The sequence below is a fragment of the Oncorhynchus nerka genome, linkage group LG3 (genome assembly GCF_034236695.1).
Source record: "Oncorhynchus nerka isolate Pitt River linkage group LG3, Oner_Uvic_2.0, whole genome shotgun sequence".
NCBI classification, from domain to species: domain Eukaryota; kingdom Metazoa; phylum Chordata; class Actinopteri; order Salmoniformes; family Salmonidae; genus Oncorhynchus; species Oncorhynchus nerka.
The window spans coordinates 33,019,929-33,032,982 of record NC_088398.1 but is presented as its reverse complement, the minus strand read 5'-3'; the positions used below and the strand labels follow the sequence as shown (position 1 = coordinate 33,032,982).

Genomic DNA, 13,054 nt, shown 5'->3' with positions numbered 1-13,054 from the left:
TGTGTAATGAAGAAGTTGCCCTGTTCAAAACGAGGGTCACTTCAAGTGTACTGTTAGATAGAGGCACATGACCAGAAAGGTAGCGTCAGTTTGTTTTCTTCCTGTATTGAACACAGATCATCCTGTCTTCAATTTTATTGATTATTTACTTTAAAAAATACCTAAAGTTGTATTACAAAAGTAGTTTGAAATGTTTTGGCAAAGTTTACAGGTAACTTTTGAGAAATTTTGTAGTTACGTTACGCAAATTGGAACCGGTGTTTTTCTGGATCAAACGCTCCAAATAAATTGACATTTTGGATATATATCGACGGAATTAAACTCTTGAAGCTAGGGGGCACTATTTTTATGTTTGGAAAAATAACGTTGCCAAAGTAAACTGCCCATTTCTCAGGACCAGATGCTAGAATATGCATATAATTGACAGATTGGGATAGAAAACACTCTAAAGTTTCCAAAACTGTCAAAATATTGTCTGTGAGTATAACAGAACTGATATTGCTGGCGAAACCCTGAGAAAAAAATCAAACCAGGAAGTGGCTTCTATTTTGAAAACTCCATGTTCCATAGCCTCCCATTGCTCCATTTAAAGGGATGTCAACCAGATTCCTTTTCCTATCGCTTCCTCAAGGTGTCAACAGTCTTCAGACATAGTTTCAGGCTTTTATTTTGAAAAATGAGCCAGAACAATAACATTGCGTCAAGTGGTCACAGCTATTGTTTTGCCCTCTCCTACTGTGAAAGACATTTGCAGTTGATATATTATCGATTATATATTTTAAAAACAACCTGAGGATTGAATATAAAAAAACGTTTTAACATGTTTCTGTAAACATTATGGATATTATTTGGAATTTTCATCTGTGTTCCGCTAACGAAACCCCCCCCCCCCATTCAGCTGAAAAGGTGGCGCGGGAAATTCAAAAATATTTTTTTGAAATATTTAACTTTCACACATTAACAAGCCCAATACAGCAAATGAAAGATAACCATCTTGTTAATCTACCCATCATGTCCGATTTTTTAAAATGTTTTACAGCGAAAACACAACATATATTTATGTTAGATCACCACCAAATAAAAAAAAAACACAGCCATTTTCCCCAGCCAAAGATAGTCACAAATGCAGAATTAGAGATAAAATGAATCCCTAACCTTTGATAATCTCCCTCAGATGACACTCATATGACATCATGTTACACAATACATTTATGTTTTGTTCGATAATATGCATATTTATATCCACAAATATAGGTTTACATTGACGGCATGTTCAGAAATGCCTCCAAAATATCCGGAGTAATTACAGGAGAGCTACATCAGATTACAAAAATACTCATCATAAACTTTGACGAAAGATACATGTTTTACATATAATTAAAGATACACTGGTTCTTAATGCAACCGCTGTGTCAGATATTTTTGAAACGTTACGAAAAAAGCATACCATGCAATAAACTAAAACGGCGCTAAAATGTAAATATATTTCTTCCGCCATGTTGGAGTCAACAGAAATACGAAATTACATAATAAATATTCCCTTACCTTTGATGATCTTTCATCAGAATGCAGTGCAAGGAGTCCTAGTTCCACAATAAATTGTTGTTTTGTTCCATAATGTCCATTACTAGTGTCCAATTAGATGCATTTGCTACCACTTTCAGCTCACGTGCCGAAAAGCTGACGCTGGTCCAGGCGAACTCAGACGAAGACTTCAAAAATATATATTCCAGGTCGAATAAACTGGTCAAACTAAGTAGAGAATCATTCTTCAGGATGTTAGTTTCATATATAGCCAATAATATTCCAGCTGGAGCATTCGTTTTCGTCTGCAGTCAAATGGAACGCAGGTGAACAACAGACAATTGCGCAACCAGGAAATGGCATTCTGCCAGGACAGTGACTCATTCCCCTCCGGTCGGTCAAAATTTACACTAGGATGTTCATTCCATGTTCTACTGAATGCTGACATCTAGTGGAAGGCGTAGGAAGTGCTAACAGATCCATATCTTGTTTGGAAGTGAATAGGCGATGACTTAAAATTAAACCCGCCTTCAGAATTTCCACTTCCTGTTTGGAAGATTGCCTGCCCTATGAGTTCTGTTATACTCACAGACTTAATTCAAACAGTTTTAGAAACTTCAGAGTGTTTTCTATCCAATACTAATAATAATATCCATATATTAGTAATCTAGGACAGAGTAGGATGCAGTTCACTATGGGCACGCAATTCATCCAAAGTGAAAATGCTGCCCCCTATCCTTAACAGGTTTGAATTTTTAGTGTACATAATGTTTTGCTGTGCTATCGATAAACTTACACAAACGCTTGGATTGCTTTCGCTGTAAAGCATATTTTCAAAATCTGCTACGACAGGTGGATTAACAAAACACTAAACTGTGTTTTGCAATATTGCACTTGTGATTTCATGAATATGAATATTTTTGAGTAATATTATTTGACTGTGGCGCTATGCTATTCAGCGGCAGCAGATGACAATTATCCCGCTTAAGGGAAGGGTAGCGTCAAGAAGTTAATCGAAGAAAAGGACCATTTGTGATGTTTATGGGACATATTTGAGTGCCAATAAAAGAAGCTCGTCAAAGGTAAGGCATGATATATATTTTTATTTCTGCGTTTTGTGTCGCGCCTGCAGGGTTGAAATATGTAATACAACTTTAGGTATTTTTTTATGTAAATAATCAATATAATTGAAGATGGGATAATCTGTGTTCAATACAGGAGTAAACAAACTGTAGCATGCTTTCTGGTCATGCGCCTCTATCTAACAGTACACTTCAGGTGACCCCCGTTCAAGATGGCCATATTTCTTCATTACACAAAGGAAAAACCTCAACCAATTTCTAAAGACTGTTGACATCCAGTGGAAGCGATAGAAACTGCAAGAAGGTCACTTAGAAATCTGGATTCCCAATGAAATACATTGAAAAGAAAGTGACCCCAAAAAAAGAACATTCTGAATGGTTTGTCCTCAGGGTTTCGCCTGCTAAATACGTTTTGTTATACTCACAGACATGATTTAAACAGTTTTTGAAACTTCAGAGTGTTTTCTATCCAAATGTACTAATAATATGCATATCTTATCTTCTGGGGATGAGTAGCAGGCAGTTGAAGTTGGGCATTCATTTCATCCGGATGTGAAAATACTGCCCCCTGTCACCAAGAAGTTAATATCTCTTTCTCACTCTGCTATATTAGGTTTCCCTTCTTTCTCCATTTTTGTTTTACTTTATTTCAGTATTGTCTTTTGAATCGGATATATGGCTAATTCACTTTTGTTAATTGACCATTTGAGTTATCTTGTTCGCATAGAATTACCGTCCTATCTCACATATCTCTTTATATCCCTTGCTATTAACCTCTCGGCCATCCCTCAAATAACCTTTCGGCCATTCCTCACAGACCTCAATTATTAAGCTATTTTTATTTATGGTAGTGCACATGTAACTCAGGTCATTGCGGATCTGTTCCCTCAATCGATCTTACTTTACTTTATTTCGCCTTAAAATCACCTCTCACATTTATCTTGCTTTTTTTGTAAGTTTAGAATTTAACCCCAAACTAATGAATAAAGATCATCGATTTCGTCACCGTTTTCTGTCGTGTACCAGTTTGCCTCTGGCCTGAAATGGAACCTCAATTTCCAGAGGCCAGGTCTTTAACTTTCGGATCTCTGATCCATCCGTGCATGGTTTTCGGCACTCCCGTGGGACGACAGAAGACAGGTATTGAAATCCGGCTTCGAAGGACCAAGTTATCATGAGAATTTTCAATCCTAATGATAATAACCAACAATCAATAGCTCCGACAAATTCCCGAGGTTTGTAAGACCATGGGTATAATAATAATTAGTCAAAGACTCAGCATGTCAAAAGGTTAGTACAGTTTATTCAGAGAACGTTCGAAAGTCAAGAATACAAAGACATCCATTTAATAGCTGCGCACATACTTCCACACAAACAGTAGGTATCCTACGCACATACTGTCCTGCTACCCAGCCGACAAAGTTTAGGGGAGGCCGTGAGAAACCCTCCCCGTCCTCCCTCAAGATAGGGAGACCCTGGGAAGTACTCTCAATGGCCCCCAGCCAAGGTCGGCACCGAATCTTGCTCGGACAGTCTGTTTTTAAAAACTACACTCACGGATATATAATTCTACTGACTAAAACCACACACATCATTAGAATAATATCATGATTCCAATCAATTTCATACAATCATATATGGTTTCAGGGTGAGAATATTCTAATCATTCATTTAAACATATAAATCCCATTAACAGCAAGCCACTGTAGTTTTGTCATCCGATGCTAAATTGCATCAACTGGGGTGTAGCTTCTACTTTTTACATTTGATCATTATTGCTCAACAGCCTTTATGCTTTTTGTATGCCAGTGTATGACTACAGGTAATTCTCTGGCACTGTAGTTACTTGCTCAAACCCGTACTGAATCAGGTCCAACTCTGCTGTCAGATGGATTTGCAGGTGTGGTGAGGGTGAGTCAGCATGGCATCAGTGACAGGCAGACAAAAATCTTTGTCTCTGGAGTATCTGGAGTCAGTCATGAGCCAGTTCTCTGGGTCTGGATTGCTACGATCTGCCTGACGACTCCAACGAGGAAGTGGTCCTATGCTGTCATTGTGACCATTGCGATAGGAAGCTACCAGGCCAGTGACTGGTCAACTTTCACCTCAAGATGCCTGGATCACACACACACACACACACTATCATCCAGTTTATATAAGTATAGCTTTATTCAGTATGTTTTGTTGTTACAACTGTAATCCCCTTCTTAATTTTTCAGAGACTAGAATCATTCCTATTCATGCATTTTACAACTTTCTTCGGTTCAAGTCCTTTGATTATGTGGTGTTTCTGGAGAACTCTCCTGATTTATGTTAGTGAACATTTCTCCTTTGCCAAGATAATCCATCCACCTGACAGTTGTGGCAAATGAAGAAGGTGATTAAACAGCATGATCAGTTTTAGAGAATTTGGATGTTGGTCCAACCAGACTCACAACCGCAAACCACATGTATGGGGTTGTGTGGGTGAGCGCTTTGCTGATGTCAAGGCTGTGAACAAAGTGCCCCATTGTGGTGTTGGGGTTATGGTATGGGCAGGCATAATAGATAACAAACACAATTGCATTTCATTGATAGCAATTTGAGTGCGCCAGACATTGAGCACGTTCTGGGATGCTCTGGATCGACGTGTTCGACAGTGTATTCCAGTTCCTGCCTATATCCAGCATATTCACAGCCACTGAAGAGGAGTGGGACAACATTCCACAGGCCACAATCAACAGCCTGAACGACTATATGCGAAGGAGATGTATCGCTCTGAATGAGGGAAATGGTGGTCACACAAGATACTGACTGGTTTTCAGATCCAAGCCCCTATCTTTTTTTAAGGTATCTGTGACCAACAGATGCATATCTGTATTCCCAGTCATGTGTAATCCATAGATTATGGCCTAATTCATTTATTTAAATGGACTGATTTCCTTTGAAATTAATCCATTTTGCATTTATATTTTTGTTCATTAATAGTTCAGAGTTTCTAATTTAGACTCCAAATTCTCTTTAGCCTATTTGCTTTAATTCAGTTATGGGAAAGCTATCCCTCAGCATATCCTTTCTATCATGTAATACTGATGCAATATTTTTCAAGATGTAGTGTAAATGTAATGTGCTGAACTGAATTGTGAAAAAGCTAAAGCAACCCTCTTCATACAATATTCAACTGCGACACTTTTAGCATTTTCACTATGACTTGTGAGTGTCACACTACTCAGATCAAAGAAACAAAACATTTCTTAATGTCACGATCTCTCCAAAAAACTCTGCCCTGTAGAAGAGACACAGTATTGTTTTTTCCCCATCTCATCTCCTCCTTAGTGCTTTGTAAGGTAGTATTGACGAGTGTTGACCTGAACTTGTGTCTTTTGAAACATTCACCTCAAAGGTGTCGAATCCCAACCTCTACATGATTGAGCTAAGCCACGGGGACTTCACGTGGAAAATCAAATGTTGTTTCAAACAATTCTAGCCCATTAAATGTTCTATATTCCCTAGTGTTCATTTCTCAGCTGAGGGTGCTCAATTTACCTCAGATATTAATTAGTGTAGTTATTATTCAAGATACATTCCTTCACTATTTTATTTCGCCTCTTTTATCCAGGTTAATCTAATTTCAATAAGATACATATTTAATTAAGAGATTTTGAAAAAGCAACTATGAATTATTGAAGGCATTTAAGATTGCTGTTACTTCTGTCCCTGTCTCCTCCAGCCACTCAGTGACGGGGTGGTCCTTTAAATGCCCCAAGCGTTTCCAGGGAGGACAGATCCCGACATTACCATGGAGACCAGATGCCCTGGTCAAAGAGGTGCAACAGCAGAAAAGTCAGAGAAAGTTTACATAATTATTCATCTTGCGCACATGAGTGTGTGTGTGTATGTAAGCTCATGTACACTACCGGTCAAAATTTTAGAACACCTACTAATTCAAGGGTTTTCCTTTATTTTGTACTATTTTCTACATTGTAGAATAATAGTGAAAGTATCAAAACTGTGAAATAACATATTTCAAATCATGTAGTTACCAAAAAGGTGTTAGATTTTATATTTGAGATTATTCAAAGTAGCCACCCTTTGCTTTGATGACAGCTTTGAACACTCTTGGCATTCTTTCAACCAGCTTCATGAGGTAGTCACCTGGAATGCATTTCAATGAACAGGTGTGTCTTGTTCAATGTTCCTTTGTGGAATTTATTTCCTTCTTATTGAGTTTGAGGCAATCAGTTGTGTTGTGACAAGGTATGGTATACAGATCCTATTTGGTAAAAGACCAAGTCCATACTTGAACAGCTCAAATAAGAAAAGAGAAATGACAGTCCAACATTACTTTAAGACATGAAGGTAAGTCAGTTTGGAAAATGTCAAGAACTTTGTACGTTTTTTCAGGTGGAGTCGCAAAAACCATCAAGGGCTATGATGAAACTGGCCCTCATGAGGACTGCCACAGGAAAGGCAGACCCAGAGTTACCTATGTTGCAGAGGATACGTTCATTAGAGTTAACTGCACCTCAGACTGCAGCACAAAATAAATTATTCATTGTGTTCAAATAACAGACACGTCACAACATCAACTGTTCAGAGGAGACTGCGTGAGCCAGGCATTCATGGTCAAAAAGCTGTAATAAAACCACCACTAATGGACACCAATAAGTAGAAGAATGAACAGAAACCTTAAATGCCTTCAATAATGAATTGTTGTTTTTTCCAGATCTCTCTTAAATATATATCTTATTGAAATTAGATTAACCTTGTTAAAAGAGGCTAAATAAAATATAAGATGGTGCCGGAGAGGATGGCTGCTGTTTCATGGGCTCTTAACCAGCAGTGCTATTTTGTCTCAAAAAAATGTACATAATGTTGCTGCTACCGTCTCTTATGACCGAAAAGAGCTTCTGGAAATCAGAACAGTGGTTACTCAACTTGAATTGGACAAAGAATTTATCATTAATGAGTCGGACGAGAAGGATTTACTCCAGGCACCCGTCATTCGCAGGAGAAAGAGATGGAAATGATATCGCAGAAAGAGATCGGGGTGCCTTGTGAGATTCCACCGAGTTGCTAATATGCCCTTGAAATCCGTACTACTGACCAATGTACAATCGCTGGAAAATAAATTGGACATGGATTAAAGGTAATCCATGAAGCCATGGATTAAAGGTAACATCTGCACTGAGCTAAAGTGTAGAGCTGCAGCTTTCAGGGAGGGGGACTCTAAACCCGGAAGGTTATAAGAAATCTCTCTATGCCCTCTGACGAACCATCGAAGAGGCAATGCGTCAATACAGGACTAAGATCGAATTTTACTACACCGACTCCAACACTTGTTGGATGTGGCAGGTCTTGCAAATTATTACAGACTACAAAGGGAAGAACAGCCGAGAGCTGTCCAGTGACACTAGCCTACTAGATGAGCTAAATTACGTAAATGTTGACTTCGAGGCAAGTAAGAGCACCAGGCATGAGAGTACCAGCTGTTCCAGATGACTCTGTGATCACACTCTCCACAGCCGATGTGAGTAAGACCTTTAAAATAATGTCTGTGAGTATAACAGAACTGAAATGGCAGGTGAAACCCCGAAGGACAAACCACCCCCCCCCCAAAAAAAAAACAATGAGAGCATTGTTATTTTTCTCTGGCAAAGACAATAACGATTCTCCGTCTTAAATGTTATCATTTATTTGCTTATTAGGGTACCTAAGGTTTGATTACAAACGTTGATTGACTTGTTTGGATAAGTTTATTGGTAACGTTTGGGATTCAATTTGTTTGCATTTGAAGGAGGGAATTCGAGTGGATTATTGACTGAAGCGTGCCAGCTAAACTGAGTTTGTATGTATAAAAAGGACCATTTGTAATGTAACTGGGACCTTTTGGAGTGCCAACAGAAGAAGATCTTCAAAGGTAAGGCATTTATTATATCGCTATTTCTGACTTTCATGTCGCAACTCCCTAGTTGAAAATTATTTGTTATGCATGTGTGCTGTGCGCTGTCCTCAGATAATCGCATGGCTTGCTTCTGCCGTAAAGCCTATTTGAAATCTGACATGGCCGCTGGATTAACAACAAGTTAAGCTTTATTTTGATGTATTGCACTTGTGATTTCATGAAAGTTGAATATTTAGTCATTTAATTTGAATTTGGCGCTTTGCAATTTCACCGGAAGTTTTTGAAATGGGATGCTAGCTTCCCACTGATCCGAAATAAGTTATTAAACAGGTCAACGTTCACAAGACTGCAGGGCCAGACGGATTACCAAGATGTGTACTCCAAGCATGCGCTGACCAACTGGCAAGTGTCTTCACTGGCATTTTCAACCTCTCCCTGTCTGTAATACCAACATGTAATACCAACAATACCAACATGTTTCAAGCAGACTACCGTAGTCCCTGTGCCCAAGAACACTAAGGTAACCTGCCTAAATGACTACCGACCCATACCACTCACATCTGTAGCCATGAAGTGCTTTGAAAGGCTGGTCATGCATCACATCAACACCACTATCCCAGAAGCCCTAGCTCCAACAGATCCACCGATGATGCAATCTCCAAGGAGATGATTGTGGACCTCAGGAATAGGAGGACCGAGCACACCCCCATTCTCATTGACGGGGCTGTAGTGGAGCAGGTTGAGAGCTTCAAATTTCTTGGTGTCCACATCACCAACAAACTAACATGGCCCAAGCACACCAAGACAGTCGTGAAGAGCGACAAAACCTACTTCCCCTCCGGAGACTGAAAAGATTTGGTATGGGTCCTCAGATCCTCAAAAGGTTCTACAGCTGCACCATCAAGAGCATCCTGACTGGTTGCATCACATGCACTTCAGAGGGTAGTGTGTATGTCCCAGCACATCGCTGGGGCCAAGCTTCCTGCCATTCAGGACCTCTATACCAGATGTGTCAGAGGAAGGCCCTAAAAATTGTCAAAGACTTCAGCCCCCTTAGTCATAGACTGTTCTCTCTGCTACCGCATGGCATCTGGATTACTGACCTCTGCCTGCCCTTGACCTGTCGTTTTGCCTGCCCCCTGTTCTAGTAACAAACTTTTGTTACTTTGACACTGTCTGCACCTGGGTCTTCTCCTGAAAAGTGATAATCTCTAGAGTGGCGCCTCTAGAGTGGGGACCCTCGTAGCAGGCCCCGGACTGGGCACCCTCGTTGCGGGCCCCGGACTGGGCACCCTCGTGGTCTCCGGACTGGAGGGCGACACTGGAGGCTTCGGACTGGAGGGCACAGGCACAGGACTCACCAGGCTGGGGAGACACACAGGAGACCTGGCTCTGGGAGCAGGCATAACCTGGGGAGTCCTACTGTACGCCTGGTCCGTGGAGGAGGCACGGGATAGACCGGGCTGTGGGGGAGCCCACTCTAGCCCGGCACCTCCAGAGCGCAGACACAGGTCAAACCGGGCTGTAGGGGAGCACTGGAGCTCTGGTGCTTAGCACTTGCACCTCTCCTCTTGGCTGCATGCCCACTTTAGCTCGACACGTGCGGGGAGCTGAAACAGGCCACACTGGGTTCTCGCACTGGCAAACTGGGGAAACCGTGCCTAGAGCCGGGGCAGGACTCACCGGGCTGTGGAAGCGCACTGGAGGTCTCGAGTGCCAAGCTGGCACAAGACAGGAGGCCTGGTGAGTGGGGCTGGCACAGTCTTCACCAGACGGCTAGCATGCACCTCAGGACGAGTATGGAGAGCTGACTCAGGGGACATCAACTCGAGGACACGCTCCGTAGGGCGAATGTCGTGCCTCATGCACCAACACAGCAGCTCTCTCATAGCTCTCTGCTCCAATCTCCCCATCAACTCCTTCACTGTCTCTGCTTTGCTCCCTTCGCTCACCTCCAATTTCACCCGACTGGCTCTGGTTCCATCCTCGGCTCCGCCGACCGTCCCGTGTGCCACCCCCAAAAAATTATTGGGGCTGCCTCTCCTGGCCACGCTGCTTGGTCCTTTGGTGGTGGGAAGTTCTGTCACGGCCGATGAAAGGAAGGGACCAAGGTGCAGCGTGGTGAGCATATATGTTCTTTAATTAAGAAAAATACGCAGAACAAAACAATACACACTACAAAACAAAACCGTGAAGCTTCAGGCTACTTAGCCTGTAGCTTCACGGTTTTGTTTTGTAGTGGTAGCCTTAAGCTTCACGGTTTTGTTTTGTAGTGTGTAAAGAAAGTCAACTTCCCACAAACACAGGTGGGAAAAGGGGTACCTAAGTATGGTTCCCAATCAGAGACAACAATAGACAGCTGTCCCTGATTGAGAACCCGGCCAAAACAATACATACCCGGCCAAAACATAGAGATAGAAAATCATAGAAACACAAAACATAGAAGTGCCCACCCCAACTCACGACCTGACTAAACCAAAATAGAGACATAAAAAGGATCTCCAAGGTGAGGGCGTAACATCCAATCAATTAATTTTACCAAATGTAGACTCCAATCAAGTTGTAGAAACATCTCAAGGATGATCAATGGAAACAGAATGCATGCTCTCAATTTCGAGTCTCACAGCAAAGGGTCTGAATACTTATATAAATAAGATATTTATGTTTTTAATTTTTAATACATTTGCAAAAAATTCTACAAATCTGTCTTTGCATTGTCATTATGGGGTATTGTGTTTAGATTTCTGAGGATTTGTTTTATTTAATCCATTTTAGCATAAGGCTGTAACGAAGGAAAATGTGGAAAAAGTGAAGGTGTCTGAATACTTCCCGAAGGCACTTAACAATAACAATATGCTAACAAGTTTTTAAGTGTTTACATATTTGATAAACTGTAAGATACAGAGAAAGGCATTGTCTCAAACATCGGTAGAAGATGAAAAGTGACAGCGTGGAGAACATACATCATACCACAGTGTGACGTGAGACATTCACAACTTCATGTACATAATCATTTCTCAATTACTACACAACAACAAACCAAAACTTCACCACTGGGTAGGTCAACTGGTTAAAGAGAGATCAGGAGGGCTTTGGAGCTTCAGCAAACAATGGAAAGGAAGGGTGCTCAACAATGACAAAGATCATGAGAATCGCTTACCAAGGAAAACTTCCAAAAGGACTAATTTGAAGTAAAAAAGGAGTAGGAGCACTCAACAAAAAAGGCAATTTTTGTTGAGTGCTCCTACTCCTTTTTACCATAAATTAGTCCTTTTGCAAGTTTTTCTTGGTAAGCCATTCTCATGGACAAAGAGAGCACTTACCTCGCTTGACGACCTACAGGGGACAGAGGAGAAACCAGACAGCCCACTCCTGCTCAGTCCTCCTTCTGCTCTCCTATCCTCTTCCTCCTGCTTCTGAAAATTAAACACCACTTCTCTCCTCCTAAACTTCCTGTATATGATTAACCCACCACTCATCCGTAGGTCACAGTTGCAGTTGCTATGGTAACCGAGCTACACCGCCAAAGTGTTCATGTAGTCCTGCTGTGTCATACCTCTCAGGTTTTTGGGTCCTCAGGGAAGAAAGTGACTTTGATTAATATCAAAACAATAAAACACTTCCATTCAAAACTTCCATTCACATGCTTTACAAGCTGAATAGATTAAAAGGGATGAGAGACAAGGATGGGTGCATCAGAGTGAGTATGATCTCATAGTCAGACAGTGAATGGGGTTTGTTTGTTTGGATGTCAGTGAGGGATGAGGGGGCTACTATATTCACAATATTCACTGAGTGCTGTGTGTGTGTGTGTGTGTGTGTGTGTGTGTGTGTGTGTGTGTGTGTGTGTGTGTGTGTGTGTGTGTGTGTGTGTGTGTGTGTGTGTGTGTGTGTGTGTGTGTGTGTGTGTGTGTGTGTGCGTGTGTGGTCAGGGCTCTAAATTGCATTTTTGTTGCAAAGTCAGGGTCCGAACGTTTCTAGCATGAGAGCTACAAAAGAAAAAAAAAAAAGAAAAAAAAAAAGAAAAATGAAACATGTCGCGAGCTAATATTTTTTTCTAGCTTTCAAATAGGCACATTCTTCTCTTGTCCCCTGCAACTCTTCCCCTGGTCCTACATACACTAAGGTTGAAGTCATTAAAACTCATTTTTCAACCACTCCACAAATTTCTTGTTAACAAACTATAGATTTGGCAAGTCGGTTAGGACATCTACTTTGTGCATGACATTTTTTTTTTTTTTCAAACAATTGTTTACATACAGATTATTGAATTTATTATTCACTGTATCACAATTCCAGTGGGTCAGAAGTTTAAATACAAATCAAATCAAATTTATTTGTCACATACACATGGTTAGCAGATGTTAATGCGAGTATAGCGAAATGCTTGTGCTTCTAGTTCCGACAATGCAGTAATAACCAAGGCAACACTAAGTTGACTGGGCCTTAAAACAGCTTTTAAACACCAGCAAAATATGTCATGGCTTTAGAAGCTTCTGATAGGCTAATTTACATAATTTGAGTCAATTGGGGGTGTACCTGACCTGTGAATGTATTTCAAGGC

The 13,054-nt window shown here is 40.9% G+C and overlaps 1 long non-coding RNA gene across 1 annotated transcript in view; it reads right to left on the bottom strand.

Annotated features, from left to right (window-relative positions):
- LOC115115170 (uncharacterized) overlaps nucleotides 1–11,897 on the bottom strand; it is a 43,306-nt gene extending 31,409 nt beyond the window's left edge. The window contains exon 1 of the long non-coding RNA XR_003861334.2: nucleotides 11,814–11,897. This is a non-coding gene — a long non-coding RNA (uncharacterized LOC115115170). The remainder of the gene's footprint in view (nucleotides 1–11,813) is intronic.
- Nucleotides 11,898–13,054: the final 1,157 nt, after the last annotated feature.